Source organism: Apteryx mantelli, chromosome 9, assembly GCF_036417845.1.
Source record: "Apteryx mantelli isolate bAptMan1 chromosome 9, bAptMan1.hap1, whole genome shotgun sequence".
In the NCBI taxonomy this organism is placed as follows: domain Eukaryota; kingdom Metazoa; phylum Chordata; class Aves; order Apterygiformes; family Apterygidae; genus Apteryx; species Apteryx mantelli.
In genome coordinates this window covers 16,787,757-16,804,742 of record NC_089986.1, presented here as the reverse complement: position 1 = coordinate 16,804,742, position 16,986 = coordinate 16,787,757, and positions in this window count along the sequence as shown.

Below are 16,986 nucleotides of genomic sequence, written 5' to 3'. Positions count from 1 at the left end.
CCCACGTATGCTAAAACACAGAGAATTCATACAGTGGGGCTTCATCCCTCAGCAAGGACATAGTTCTTGTCCAGCTCTCATCAGCTCCGTAAAACAGCACTGGTTTCTTTGCCAAATTGCCTTATAAGGCCACAGCAGGGTCTGGATTTGCCCATTACCACAGGGTTTAATGACCTTAAGCACAACACTGAATTACACCTCCAATTGCTATTTCCATCTGATTAAGCACTGAAAAATGCAGAAGGCTGGATACATATATACAACACTGGTAAATGAGCTAACATATTGAACCATAGCATGCAGTATTTAATCCTCACTCAACACAACTCATTATTATTTACTGAGGCTTTCAGAAAGGGATGTGTTATTACAAAACCACAGAACTGAAGAAGGTGTTCTGTTTTAATACAAAAAATTTGAAAAACTTAGCAATAAACTTTTAGGAAATCTATTACTGAAGTGATCTTGTAAAGCCACTATTCCCACTACCCAAACCAAAGGCTCACTAAAGTCACGACTGTGCAAAGCAGTGGAAGGAACACATTCAAAGCTTTGCTCTTGGCCATGTCCTAAAGCAAAATAAATGTGAACTTCACAGAAACCAATTTGAAAAATACCTGTCAATTTTCCTGTGGTGGCTTAACTGGCTGCAGTTCAGCTGAATGATAATTGACTAGTCCAGAAGTTTGTCTAAGCTGGGCATCACAGTCATTAAAAAATTCAGTGAAAGCAAGAGGTAGGGTATGGATGCAGAACAATACTACCATTTTTAAATGACTAAAATAGAGCTTTGAGTTATAATAGGAAGCAGAGCTAAAAGTTGAATGCCAGCTTTTTTTTGTTTTGTTTTAAGCTTTCATGTTGACCTCTGCTCTACACAAACTTAAATCTGTTTTACATCAGAAGCTGCAGGGACAGGAGAGTACATGGGAAAAGAACATGTCTGGGAATTTAGAGAAGACCGGCTAAATTTTTTGAGCTCCAGTGGGATTGGTGACATAACTAAAAAGCAACAAACAGCAGGTGAGAGGAAGGATTTAAATATAAATAAGGACACTTTGAAGCCATAGATTTTTATTGATCACTTTCACATTTACAAATCAAAGTCACTGTTTTCAAAAAAATACATAACTAAATAAGAGTCTAAAAGCCATAAAATACCAAGCTGGGGAAAGAGAAGATATTAGAGAAGAGTAAAGGCATGGAATAATGTTGACATATATTCCCTGGTCAAAAAAAATCTAACTAAATACCCTATTTTTGTTAATTAAAAATCACTGAATTATTTAAGTTTTCTGACTAAATTAAATATTGAAGACACATCAAGGTCTGCCTAGTGGTGTGATTAGTGGTTTACATAGTTATTAAGATCTTCCCATTTGGACCCAAATTTAATCTCTAATAAAAAATATTACTAGAGATTCAGTCACACAAACAACTCAGCACACACATACTCCATGTTCTAAAATGGTTACATATATTAATTTACACAATTCATCCATTAGTAAAAGTTTAGAACTCATGGTCCTTTTCCAGGGTTCAGTACAAAGAGACTATGACCATTTAAATGGCCATGGCTTAACAGATAGCATTTGCCATCCTACTAAAGGTGCTGTTCACACTCTGTCTGTGGGATCAGAGTTCAAATAGCAATGCATTCAATCTGGGAAAAAGTGGTGGTTACAACAGCGTAGTAATAACAGTTGCAGATAACAATTTGAAAAGCTGAAACCACTGAAACATGGTGGTTTGCAGTTAGAAAATGTTTGTGTGTTTTACCAGAATGTAACCCATTACCCTGACAACTGGGAAAAATAAAAATCCAGTCGGAAGACACAAAATTAGATCAGAGCTCTCTCTCAAATGAAAAGAAATCCAGTCTTGCTGAACTGAAATGTGATTATATGGATTGGCATTTCTATCAGCTCATTTGTTTAAAACTCATTTTAATGGTATGTTAGAAACTTTGTCTTACAAACGCTAATGTGTACATACTCCTCTGCTCACAGGAGCAGGCCCATTAGCAGGTCTGAACAGACTGTCCTCTGCAGGGAACTCACAACCACACATTGCAAACAAAGCATAAGAATGGAGCAAGCGTTTAGTGATATTTCCCCAAAATTCTCTTCAGCCTCTGAAAATTTGCAGCTTAGAGACCTCCTATTTAGTAGCCCTCGCTGGATTTCTCTTCAATGAACATGTCCAGTCACCCACTGAACCCACGTAAACTGTTGGTATCCGCAGCACGCTAGGAGGTGGCAGTTCAATGCTTAACTGCATGTCATGTACAAAACCACTTTGTTCCGTTTTGAACGGCACCTCTTACCTTCATTTAATGCCCCCACTTTTGGTATCTGAAAAAACAGTGGACAATTCTCCGTCTCCACAGTACTCACAATCTTCTAAACCTTCATCATATCTTCCCTGCACCAGCTGTTTCCCAGGCTGAAGGATATGGTCTACTCAGCTGGTCCTTGTGTAAAGGACATTAGATCAGCAACTGAGTCATCCAAGGCTCTTCCTCTCTTTCATGGAGAGTTAATACATCTTCAAATCTTGTATGGGCTGAATCATTCTCTGAATATTTCTTTCTGTTGAGTAGAGAGGGAGCCTTGATGACTGTTCTAATCTAAGACCTAATTTAGATGACAGACAAATTTTACTACACTTATCAGGTGAAGATCTGAGTGTGTCTGTTTAGTGAGATGGAGAAGTTTGTGCTATTAATGGTTGGTATTGGGCAGTGGTTTCTTTTCAGTACATGAAATGAGAAAACAGAGTGAGTTCATTATGAAGCTAGTGAAAGTTATAATAAGGCCAATATAGGCAGAATCCAACAAGTGCATGTGGGGAATGTAATGTAAGAAAATGCAACATCAAAGAAAGATGAGCAGGGAATGGAGAGCAAAGAAACATGTAATGAGCCGAGTCAGACCAAAGTCTAAGATAATCGGTTAAGGGTTACAGCACTTGGAAAATTGTATCCTACAACAGAAGTAGAAAGTGGATTGAAAAGAATGAGACTCAATAGATCTGTAAGCACTTTATAAGGACCAGAAAAATTTTCCTCATTTTTCAGGTGGAGAAACTGAGGCCCTGAATAGAGCCAGTAGCGACTGTGTCACCTGGACCAGCTCTCCTAGATCTGGGACCAGACCCGACCATGGTTCTCTTAGGAAGCAGGCTAGTGCTTTGCTTACAAGCCTCTTCTAAATATTTTTCTTATTAACTCTGAGGCTAGAGAGAACTTAATAACTTGTCAGTGTGAAATTATTAACTGTCTTAATGGCAAAGGCACGGTGTGGGGTTTGTGGCCCAGTGCAAGTTCTTGCTGTTTGTGCAGTGTTAAATAAGTCGGTTGATCAATGGTGCTCTGATGATTTATTAACGTCCTGCTGCCAATGAGAACTCATGCTGAAAGTTAAGATGGATCAAACTTAATTTTAAAATATTAAAGTGCATCTGTATCTTTCAAAGACTTATAGAAGTAATTGCATATTTATCATATATTAATATAGAAAGCAAAATACAGCTGAATAATAAGGCATGTGTCTCTTTCACTAGCCCAAAACATTGCCAACAGCATCAACAGCAAAGAATTGTGTTTTATCCTGTTTTCTTGTAATTCCACAAAAATGGCTTGATATCCCAGTGACATAAACAATTCCTACGTTGGGTAGTAAGTACCTTTGATTTTCAATAACAGAAAAAAAAAGAAAATCTAATTTCACTTGGATATGTGTGCATTGCTTTCACATTTCAATGCAAAAAACCAAAGGGCAGTATTTTCTTAGTGAAGAAAATTTGATTATGATTAAAACAGCTGAAACAAAACACTGCAAAGAATATGGTTCTTCTTTCATGAAAGATTCACAATGCCACACTGCCCTAGTTGGTATCATTATTTTAAATATTTGATTCATGATTTTTGCCTCATATAGGATGAGACTACCTACCTGATACTGATTTACTTAGAAACCAGTCTGATACACCAAGAGAGGCTGCTGTTTTGCTTCACCCTTATATATATATATATACACAGCACTGCAAAGGAAACTGGCCAATAAACAATTACTAGACACTGAAAATCACATGGGAGTCCAAGCAGTGCTTATATTAAGAAAATTTGGTTATTGCACTGCCATGACCTTTGGTATATTTTTACTGTTCAGATAAGTACCTTTTAAATATATGTATATATTAAAGAGAATTGTATAAGACTCTGGTGCCATAGTCGGAGTTAAAATATTTATTACTACATTTTGGACCTACCCAGCCTTTCATCTGAGATGTGTACTGTTTGATAAAGATGGTCAAGTATTATCTTCACCATTTCAGTCTTTAAGAACGTGAACCACAGACAGACTTAGCATCCTCTGAAGTTACCAGAAAGATTCTTTCATACTGCAAGAAAAAGCTCATTTGAGCCCTAAGGCTATGTCTAGGCTAGCAAGTAGTGCAGACCAGCAGGAGCAGATCTGCAGGGCAAAACAGTTGATGCTGAGAACCAGACATCTACATTATAAGCATTACAAGCCTTTTGCCTTTTTTTTTTTTAAATTGAGAGTAGCTAGTGTCTGATCCCACAGACTGAGTGCATCAGATGTACTCCTGGAGAACATCTTCTGGTTTACTTTCATCCAAAAGCAATTTCAGTTCATGCACTCAAGACTGTTCCTTCATGGGAATGAAAGCACAACAAGTGGAGATGGTCACAAGATTTGCTTTAGAAGTACATGCCTGATCCAAACTAAAATATTAAGGTGGACTCATCCTTTGCCATGTCAGCAGGACAGAGCCTGATTCAAAGCACAGTGACGCCAGCAGGGAGGTGAGGAGAGGAGGGCCTTCTCAGAAGCTTCGGTAGATCTGGGTTTTGGGCCAGCAGGAGCCAGAGTTCGGCTGCCAGGCCCCCTTGGCTGTGTCTGCATGGATACGCTCTGCAGCTCCCGAGTTCGTACTCCATCTTACAACACGCAAAATTTGCTTCATACCACACTTGATATTGTGCGTTAAAACTATCCACATGACAGGCAGTCTTTCAGTGATAACAATAATCTTCAGGTGATGCCAACAATTTGTATTTAGTTGCTGTGTGCGGCGCTCTGCTAAGCCCAGCCGATCAACACAGTCTGCTGAGCACCAAGAAAAAGAGTCTCCGGGTCTGTTATGCTCTGTCAGCTTTCCTAATGACTTCAAGAAATTAGTTTTGAGGACTTTGCTAGTACATTTTTACATGAAAAGGCAATGTACTTTCCAGCTCCCCGATACATGTATTAGATTATATTCACACATTGTATTCTTGGAGACTGCTTGCAAGTCTCAGATATCAGAGAGTTTTCCATGCTTCCAGAATATAGAAGTCTATGAAGGCAGCAAAATGTAGACTTCCCTAGCCAGTCTCAGTGGGTTTACACGCCTGTGTAATAAAAATGAACAATGAGCTATTGTTTGTCATCAGAGACCTGCTCTGTCCATGAAGTAAACAAGATATTTTTTCCATCATTATTTTTTCTTTGAATATATAGACAAAGAGAAAAGAGATTTAAAGCTACAAAAAGACAGCAATCAAAACATATCAGAAAAACTCTAAAAAATTTCTGGGAGAGTCTGGGTTTTATATATAAGTAGAATATATAACTAGAATATATTGGGGCAGAAAAATAGTTTAATTACAATGTTTTGGCTTAAGACATTGTCCTTCATGTGAACACAGCATGCCTGGGGCATGCCCCTGCTGAGGATTTTGTTCCCAGATACTTTTTAAGTGCGATGTAGATCATGACTACTATTGCCCTGAGCTCTGTCCCAATATCCCAGTATTCCCAAGGTCTGGAAAAAATTTTTAGTAAGCTACAGAGGTTTGCATGCAGATGCAAGACCTATTTTATATGGAGACATTCCAGAGCAGGCTAAAGTATCTATATACTACGTAGACATATCTCTTAAGGCTTTTTAAAAGTCAAAGAATACAGAAGCATCATTTAAAAGTTGAAGAGGATTTAGTACCAAATCTTATCCCCTTATGCAACCAATTGCTACCTTGTACCTCACAGTATACAGTAGAGCAGCGGCAGGCAGTTCAAGTTGATCTGCAGACACTATAACTCGTACTCCAAATCTACCTAAATACAAAAAGTAATAAATTACAGTGAGTGATCCTTGCTTTTTAACTGGCATTCCAAGTCCATTTGCCTTTCTAATGCATTTTGAAAAAGATAAATGCCTAACACTTAAGCTGCACATAAGCTCATTGCTCCTTTATATTATTTCCTATAAATAAAAGTATAAATGCTTGTGGTCATGCAAATTGCTCTTTGAGTACACAGTACTATAAATCTAGTTGTGATCCATTTCCCTTGAAAATAAATATGACCTTTTGTAAAAAAAAAAAAATTTTTTAAGTGAGACAAAAAGGTTCTTTCTTAAGGACATAAACACCTAATAATCTGAATGGCAACTTAGAAAAGTAAAGGCATTACTCCTGGGCAAGCGTACTAACTGGGTACATGCTCTCCATGCTGAGCAGAAAGCAAGCTCTTACACTAAAAGTCTTTGGGACAGAACCATGCTACCATCAGCCCAGAGTGAACTGATACATTATATTTATTGCAGGCAAATTTGCTATGCAGCTAGCCCTCTTTATATCTTTTGGTATATTTTCTTGCCTTTCCTATTCTTCTTCCTGCATCTTCTCCTGTCATTCTGCTTTTATGCTTTCTATCACACTAACATCAAATCTCCACTTTTTGTGGGCCAGTGTCTCTACTGTCTTGCAGATCAGCCCCTTTAAGCTCACTCTCTTAATTCTTCCACAGTGGCAGTCTTCTCAACCAGGATTACCTGAGCTGCTTGACGTATTTCAAGGGTTTCTGCTTCAGTCACTTTGGGGCAAGCAACGTGTAGCATTTTCTGTTTAAACATATAAGTGTTGTTCACTTGTCTCTCAGGTAAACCTTATACACTCCTTTCTAGGACGTCATGAAAACGTAAACAACATTTCTGTTGTCTCCAAGGCTGTCGGTTCCTGCAATAAACCTCGAGCGAAAGGATGCATTTCCTAAATCTGCCATAGGACAGGTCTCTGATCTCTTTGGCTTTTTTTGTATGTACCATAGCATATGGCTGCTGAAATATTAGTATGTATGCTATGGAGTCACTGCATCACAGGAAATTCCTTGACGGAAATTCTTTGAAGGCAGCACCTGCCTATTTTCTCCTTCGTAACACTAAAACAACATGAACTCTCTGAGTTTAGCCATTGTCATTTGCCTGCCACTGCAGACATGATGTTCTGAATTTTAAATTTGTTAAACATATTAACATGGTTATGGTCTAAGCACTCTTATACAGAGATGTTTACTTTCCATGCACAAAGGTGTCTAAGGCAAAAGTAAGTCAAAGGGAAATTAAGAATGGAAAACAGAAGGAACGATTTTCATGAACAGGATCAAATAGTTATCATATAAAGGAATTCCTGGATTCTGTGTTGATTACTTAGTTTTGAATTTAGGTCTCTTGCTTTTCAAAAGAAACTATTTTTTCCCTTCAACTGAAGTTCCCAAAATATAGTCTTCATCAACATTGATTCAACACATCATCATCTAAAATAAGGTGATAAAGCTGGTATTTATATCTATCAGGGGACTGGCTACAGACAATGACAACGACTATCTCCAAAAGGTATAATTCTCTGCCACAGTGTATATCAGTATTTTTCTTAATTATTTCTGACATTTTATCTATTACTCCAAGGACTTTCTCAGAGAGTGGAAATAAATTGGAAAAATGGTTTTTGTGCCACAGATAAGAAATACATCTTCTGTAAGTAATTCCCAGAAGAAATCTTGGAAATCTTATGGGGTCAGGAAGGATGCAAGAAAGTAGCATTTGTCACCCTTGCTGAATTGGTCATCTAAACTTACAGTAGCAGCTAAATCTGAGTTACTTATCCGCCACCCCTTAGGCAGGAAGAGAAGTGAGGATAAAGAAGTACAGAAAACAAAAGAGAATTGTGGGAGAAAGTATCATCTGGAAATCTGCCTAACAATTTTGATCTTCCAGCTGCCTCCCCCTCCCCCTCACCTTAGCTGATGTCCTTTCACATCTGTTAATAGAAATCATATACAGCAAAAAAGAAGAACCATAAAGCTGAGGTTATGGCAAAGATATCAGCGCACCAAGTGTAGGACCAGAGACTAATGAGAGAGGCTGGGAGAAAAATTTTCTGCCTGAAGTGCTGTACAGATGCAATGAGAATGGCCACTGATCACCAGCTACCGAGAACAGGATGAGTCACAGACAGCCCACAAAGCCAAAAGATGCCCTGAAGAACGCGTGTGAGAAAGCTTGTCACAAGTCACTGTTTCTGAAACATTTGATGCAGAATGGACAACTGGGTTACAAAGAGCAACTCATCATATAGCTCTAGAGAAATTTCAAGCACAGCTGGCTGCTCAGCTTAATGACACCATTATTAAACTCAGGATAAGTAAAACAGGCTATAGCAGACACCAGCTTCCTGTTTTATCATTGTTCTTGTCTTAAAAACCTGCAAATGCTGCAGCTGTCCCAGAGCAATGCACAAAGAACTCATCATCTGGTTTCCAGCCCCGGAGCCCGTTTCTATACAGATAGCCTTCTCTCACCCTCTGAATCCTCCAGCCTCCTATGTTGATGACCCACCAGCATGAGCATGGTGAGCAAAGCATAAGTTTCTCATAGCTATTCGACCCATTTTATTCTGCAGTACATAGATATAAATCAAGTTAATAGCTCTCCACAGAAGTTCATAACTATAGAACTAGTATTAATAGGTATAACATTTAGGTTGTTACTTAGGTCATAGGTTACTTAGGGCATATCAAGAACATGGAAATTATTCTGTATTTTACAGAATGAAATATGTAATTCTCAGATATTCACTAGTCAGGTGGTTTGTCCTTATTCTACACTCAATCAGAAAATGAAAATGCCTTTTTTCCCTTCTTCTTGTGTTGGCTACATGGTGGCCTGCCTTTAAGAAGGCATTTACTGCCCACCTCTGAGAGATAGAAGAGGAAGGGTGAGTGATTTTCATGCTCTGGCACTCATTGTAGGCTGTTTAATTTGTCAGGACTACTAGGCCATGGTTTTGTGCTTTGACAGGTTTTTGTTATTCCTGCTAATCCCATTTCTGTTGTGTAATGTGCGTGGCAGCATCTGGTGACAACAGAATAGAACACCTAATTGTGAATGAATACAGAGCGCCCTGTTCTGCCACATTGCCTGTTGCACTATTTTTGCATTTTTATGGCTGAGTGTGGGCTTCCAGGAGCTGCAAAGCAGACAGCCCATCGTTGTAATCAAATTTGCCATTTGCATGTGTGTGTTCTCGGCAGCCCTCCTATTTCTACGGCCTCCAGGATTTCCTGAGTTTGGCTTTCTGGCTCCCTCTTCTGAGTGGAGAGAATGATCGTACTTATTTTTTTTAAAAAACTTCACTTTAAACTGAAGTCACAATGTAAAACTGATGATTTTAAAAGCATTTGGGTGTCATTAAAATAGGCAGAGGGTGAGGTGGGTGTAGGTGGTACCTGCATGACTGTTGCTGCCCTTTCCATAGCACGGGTTCATTCACTTGCTGAGTGCAATGACCAGCAGTTGCCTGCAGACCTCCTCTGTATCTGAGCATCCTTTCTTCCCTTTCCTACCCCTTATGGTTTATCAGTGGCTCACTGATTCCAGACCCTACTCCACTTTGCCATTCAGTGTGTACCAGGCATCGTGAGCAAGCCTGGCAGTTACAGGCTATGCTCAGCATTGCTTGTTTAGCCAAGCTTACCACCTTGTAGGATAATGGCACAATGACCATACATGCTTCCAAAATGCAAGAGCAGAATATCTTACTTCTAAATAGTTGTTTGGAGAATTTTGGCAGTAAGAGAGTTTCAGTTCAATGATTTTAAACCATCCTGAAGACAGATTACTGATTTAGTCAAACACTTATACAAATACTCGCCTGGTGGTTATGGCCTTACAGATCAGATGTCTTCATCTGTATATAAACTAAGCTGGCTCGAGCTAATGTCAACATTGCAGCATAATGCCCTCACTTAGAATGAGAAGTGTTGAAAAACACTCTTTTGCAATAAATTTGTATCATTGCTGACAATTGGTATGATATAGCTACCCAAAATACTGATAGATAAGAGCAATATTGAATTTGAGAAAATGGACCAGGGTTATTATTTTAGGACCCTGATTATTTCAGAACCCTGATATTTTGCAGATATATATAAAGCCTTTCTATCACGAGGACTTTGAGTATTTTAAACTCAGATTCTTGTCAGTCACAAATACAAGTATCGCATAACAAGAGTGACAAAATTCACTGTCCGTATCAATCTGACAGAACCTTTCAAAAGATTAATTAAGTTGAACCTCTAAAAACCTAGCAATCCGAAGTGTATGAATAGCAACATCAAAAAGAAAGACTTTAAGGAAGGTGTCAGGAATTATCAATTAAAAAGCAAGCTTGAATTTTCTCCTGGTCACACTTACCACAATTTTTCTCCTAGTAAACAACACAGGTTTTCTGTATTTACCACGATAACATAGAATCAAAACATGAAACTTGTATGTGGCAACCAAAAAAGATCTAAAGCTAGTTTTTCTGACTTTCCTGTATTATAGGATGTTGAATTTACAAAGTTTAAAAGGGGATGTAAAAATACAGTAAATATGAAAGCAGTTTCAGGACTGAACCATGAAGTAGCATACAATCCATATATGAAACTAAGATCTTGTCTGATGCTTTCTCTTATCTGCTACAGTTCAATTCTACACTGAGTTCTAAGGAAAAATAAGATAGTGCGAAAGCAAAAGTATTTATGTACGCTATGCATACAAAATAGACAACCAAGGGAGAAATGTTCCTCTTTATCAAAGACTTGTATTAGATGTATCCTTCTTCTAAGCATCTGTGGACAAGTTCCCCAGAAAAGATGCCTTTCATCAACTATGGGAGCTGTTATTTGTTATCATCATCTGTTTATAATCAATGAGAACAGTTGGATGCTCAGCACTCTTGAAAATTGAACCAATTATTTAGGTCAGTAGTTTTTAACCTTTTTCTATTTGTGGACTCTTAAGCATTTTCCAGTGGAGGTGAGGCTCCGTTAGAAATTTTGCTCATGTAGATAGCTGTCACTTTCTTTCGCACTTACAACACACTGTCTAGAATGTATCCCTTCCCCTTTCATCCACTTATGAAAATATCCACTGATATCAAATTTGCAAAAAAACACATTAGCCAAATTTATACATTCTTGGCCAAATCATAAAAAGAAGGAGAGCTGAATCCAAGTGTTTTTAAGCATCATCGTAAAATAGCTCTGTAAAACTTTCTCAGTTTGTATCTAAAAGTCTAAGTAATTTTGATTATAACACAGGAAGGATGCAGTTCTGCAGACATCATCTTCAGCTGGAAAAAGAGGCTGCCACTCTCCCTTAACCCTACTGAGACTTTTTATCCCTGGCTGCTGTACACTGTCCTCTCTGATACGTCAACCCAAGTTTCTTTTGGGGTCAGTGAACTATGCTGTGGGACCAAGAGTGATCAGGTGGGGACAAGCACCTTTAAATGAAAATTGCTACCAAAAAGTACATATGTGACACCGCACCCCAACAGAATTATTCATGCTACAGTTCTCATGAAAATTTTGAACAGTTGTGAACAGAGAGGGAAAAGAGCAGAGACATGTAAGGGACAGCATGAATCCTCTCCCCCCCCCCCCCAAATCACTCACAACAGCACAAATTAAAAAGGTCCCAACTACATCCTGTATTTGACTTCAGGTTCCCAAGTCTGCTTTAGGACAAACGCAAGACGAATCAGGGCTGTATGGGGAAGGAGCTCTGCGTGAGGTTTAACCACAGCTAGCTTTTGTCTTTCCACCTGACAGTACCGTCCACTGTCACTGGTGCCCACAAGGGCACCAGACACTGCTTACGATACACGCACCATGCTTGAGGATCATCCTGCTCACACAGAGCACTGCATCAAAGGAGAATCACTCGGCAAATCCAACAACTCAGACCCACAGAATGAACAAAGATTTGTCTGTAAGATCTTAAAATATTTCTAATGTCATTTTAATGTTTATTATAATTACCAAGATTATGTGTGTGGGACTGTATCTCCATTAGACTGCAGTGCAGGGGACATATTTGCACAGCCAATGTGCCTATCATAGAAAGACTTTCATTTAACATTTAAGTTTCTGAATCAGTTCAATTTCCAGCCTCAGCTTAGGCAACCAGAAAGTCTGCCAGCTCAAGTCAGCTGTATGGAGGCTTCAGTGATTCCTGACACAAACCTACTGGGAAATGCTCTGAAACGACAAACTCATTTTGTACCTTGGAAGCCACCAAACAACCGTCAGAATATGTTAATAAAGTAACTGCAGAAAAATTGCCTAAAATAAAAGCAGGGTGGGGAGGAGAGAAGACCCTTCCTAATGCTAATGAAAAAACCTTTAGGCCTGACTACTGTATTTAAATGAAATCTATTTGGTTTTTACACAGTTCGAATAGATGCTTTTTAATTATTGCTAATTGTTTAAGATATTGTTGTATGCCCCTGAAGATTTAAACTGAACAAATTTAATTCCTTTAAAATCTCCTTCAGCTACAGGCAATACAGTAAGAAGCCCCATAGGTATGGCAGTAAAAATAACCATAAAGGCGTAAGCATTTAAATGAGAGGAGCATGGAATACTTCCCACTAGACCAAAAAAAAAAAAAAAGAGAGAGAGAGAGAGAAAGAAAGAAAAAAGCTATGTGTTTTGGAGACACAAGAACCAAACCATGAAACACACAGTTGAAACATTTAGGATGACTATGAAAAAGGTCTATGTTCACTTGTTAAGGAATGCGCTAAGGCAGACTAAAGCATATGAATGGCCCTTTCACAGGTCACAGATTCTATTCAGTTCTTGGACATTGTTATTATCCGACAGAAATAGATGGGCCTAATTAATATTCTGAACATACCTGAGAGAACATTCTTAAGGAAATCATCCTCTGGTGGTTTAGGTTTGTTGTGTTTTGGGGTTTTGTTTTTTGTTGGGGTTTCTTGGGTGCTACGTGCTTTTTGGTTTTGTTTTTCACAGCAGATGTTACAAATAGTGTCTGGTTAATAAACTATAAACATAATTTTGGTGTTAAAAGTTTAATAAAGAGCCTACTTCTGAATATAGTTGTTTATGCAAAGACTTGGATTCTTTTTTTAATTTTAGTAAACAGTTTTGCCATGTAGATTAAAGCTGAACTGCACAGTCATTTTGCAAGCAATTATATTCTTGGCACTTTTCTGAACATAATATAACAATTACCACAGCAACTGCATTTTTATCAGAGCACTCCAAGCATGCAGCAGGTTAATATCAGTGTTAGCAACTTAAGATAATATTTCTAAGATGCTAATGTTTAGCTAATTTCAAATGTAGCAAACTGCTTCTGATATGAACTGAGTTCTGTGTTCTTAAGATAATGTGGTTATATAGGACCTGATCTTATATGTAGCTGGACTACCGTCCCTCTTACAAAATCCTGCTAAACTTAATGGGAGTCTGTGCAAGAAAATCAGAATGCAGGACCAGCTCCACAGCAAGAAAGATGAACTCTGATTGCAAAGTTAACTTTGCGAGGAGCATAATGCAGCATTGAACTGAGTTAGGATCTCGGCTCTGCCCCTGCGTGATATTGGGTTAGCCCCCTACTTTCTGCTTCTCCTCATACAGTGCGTTCGTTTACATCGTAAGTTTTGGAAAGTATAGGCTATTGCTCAGTGTTTGCCTGACACTAATCAATGCACTAACATGATATTGTTGTTATTAGTATAATCTACACTGGATTTTAAAGATATGCACTTTGGTTTCAATTATTTCGCTTCTGTTGATCTATCTCAAAAGGAAATAACCTCATTTTTGAGGCTTGGTTATTCTCACTGCTGACCCTTGCAGGAGTTTTGCTACTGACTTCACAGAGCGTGGAAGCAGGCCCAGAAAATGGATAATCACCATAAGTCATCTGAGCTGTATCACAACATTTTGAATTCAGGACACCGCTTCAGTACAGCGACTTGTTGTTCTCATCTTAAATGTCTGGATGGCATACAAATATAGATAAAAGTAGATGACTAATTATCACATCTATTCTCAAGGCATGCATGGAGGGAGGCAGTAAAGAGGAGGGGAAGTTTGTGGGTTACTCCCACACATAAATCCTCTATGTGTCAATGGGTGAATAGACACTACTTTAATCTATTGTGCAAAGCTGTTTTATAACAACAATAAGCTGAAACAGAGAAGAAACTATATTAGAAAGGCAAATATCAAAATACATCACTACTAAAATGCCTGCAGGTAATCAAGTAATTCAGTCTTGTAGTACACCCTGAAATAGGAGTCAAGTGTTTTGTACTCAAACCTTAATATGGCATATGTGGAAAAAAAAAAATCCCATTGAAATAAATAGGTCTATTCATTTCAGAGACAGTGAAAAAGAGACGAACTTTCTTTGTCTTGCCACTTTAGAGCCCCTTGATAGCATTTTCCTTTTTTATTGTCTTTTAGATATAGATGCCCCTCTGCTTAAGTATCACCAAAGCTACTAGTAACAAATACCTAAATATATAACAGATGCATAAGTGCATCTTGGGATAAATACATTATGGACAATTAACTGTCATCATACCCCTCAATTACATTTTCACCCGCTCCTGTAGTGTACACCTGTGGCTTGTTAGTAATGCAATAAGTGTTGTAAAGCAACTCCAAGGTTCAAAGGTAGCTCTGCAAAAATCTGTTTTTCTCTTTTCTTAAATGTGCTTTACATAAATGTGGAAACAGAGAAACAAACACTAGAAAAAAGCCCATGTTTTCTTTTACCAGCTGACACTATTGATCAAGTGGAAATTTTTAATTTCCTGTTATGTCGCACATGAAAGACCATTTGCATGAAATATTGGGACTGATTCTGATTTCACTTATATAGAAATTAACCCAAAGTGGCTAATGAAACTGACTCTGGCACACTTTGTAACAACTTAACTTATTTTCAATGTCACATTTCTCAGCTGTGAGGGTATAACCTAATAATCACAAACACTATCTGAGAAAATTTTGTAACCCACATCATTTTTAGTCGGAAGCAAAAAGAAGTTATTAGAAGCACAACTAAAACTGATACAGATATGGGCTACAGCATGATTAAGTCTGCGGCTTTGCAAAATGGATATTTGTATAAGTTAAAGTAGCTATTGGATATCTTTACTATAATCACACTTAAATCCATAATAGTTCCTGTAAGGATTATTTGTTATTAAATATGTGAGTGGCATAATTCAGTAAGTGCTGTATGACATTGATGGAATGCCTGTAAAGAAAAATATTAGACAAAAATATACTGGACAAATGGTCTTATAATTGTAGCTAGAGGCAAATCCAACATAGACATACCCCTCTTGGTTAATATCCCAGTGGCATTGAACATTTGTATAGCTGGTGTATTTGTTTATGTATTAGAATGTGTCTTATATTGTCAACATTAATGTTTTTTTATACTGTATCTATCCTTTATTTTTCCAACCATAGTTATTACCTCCCTCTGTCAATACCTCTGGACTACTGTGTAACTTGTTCAGGGTAACATAGGCAATTGGAGGCAACTAGGAGCATTTTTTGAGATCTGCTTTCAGCACTTGCCTCAAGATGAACAACAACGTGATCTTTGTAAAGGTGACACCAACTATTTCACTGACTCCAGCATTTGCATTGCTTTATCAATATGCAAGGACCTCCCCCCCCACCCCGAAAATCTCACATGCTGGAGTCCAGATGTGTGTCTCTGCTGTGAGGTTGGCTGAAGTGCCCAAGCTGGGACATCCATTACCGCCAGCCCCCCGTGGTCATGGGCTCCACCTTATAGCCACTGAAACCAAAGAGAGTGCTGCCATCGGTTTTGGCTGCTGCAGTCAATAAGTCCCATACCAAACTATGGTCCACTGAGCAAAGCCAAGCCATTTTCACATAATTACCTCTCCAATTAGGAGAGGAAACACCATAATTCTTTCTGGGTTGAGTCTCTCTGTGTACCCAGGACATTTAAAATATTTCCAGATAACTAGTCATACCTTTGGTACTGATCCAAAATAAACACTACTATTACAACTTTGCCAGCTAGCTTGTCACTCCTTTCCATCTGACCTCAGTACTATTGGGTTGAATCAGCAGAGTACAGCTAATCTCACTCCTAGAGTGGGATTTCTTGTTGGCCCAGTGGCAGTGAGATATTTAACTACTCACCAATAAATTTCAGCAGAGGTTCTTAACATTTTTTCCTTTTTCCTCTTGTCAAAAGAAAGGCTTCTTTTCAAGTCTTTACATAGCTTTTCTCAGACCATTTATATATGTAAAATGTCAACAACTTCATCCATATAATGAGCACTAGTACCAGCTGACAATTCTACAGCTTTTGGTGGCTTCCTTTAATCTTGTTGTTTGTTCTTTGCTTGTCTTTGGTCTGTGAAGCAAAATTGAGGGACAGGACAGTGAGATATTCACAGATAACACTTGAGAACTGCATTTAGTTCTAAGCCCTGAGTGACTTATCTGAAAGATACTGAGAGGCTGGAAGATGGTCTGACACAATTAATGAAAAATATTATAGGCATTTATCTATAGACAAGAATCCAATATGCATGGCTTGACCAACAATGACTCAGGGATTAGCAGATGGCAACATTTCAATGCGTTCGACAATCCTGTTAAGAACTGCATTAGCTGACTAAATGATAATAAGAAATGGCCAGTCAGCATTAACTATGGTGAGTTATATCATCTTACTTTACTAAATCCACAGTCTCCAAAGAGTTTAATCACAGTCAGACGACACAAAGCCAAATATAAATTGCCCTGCTTAGCAATGACTGTCAGCTAACTT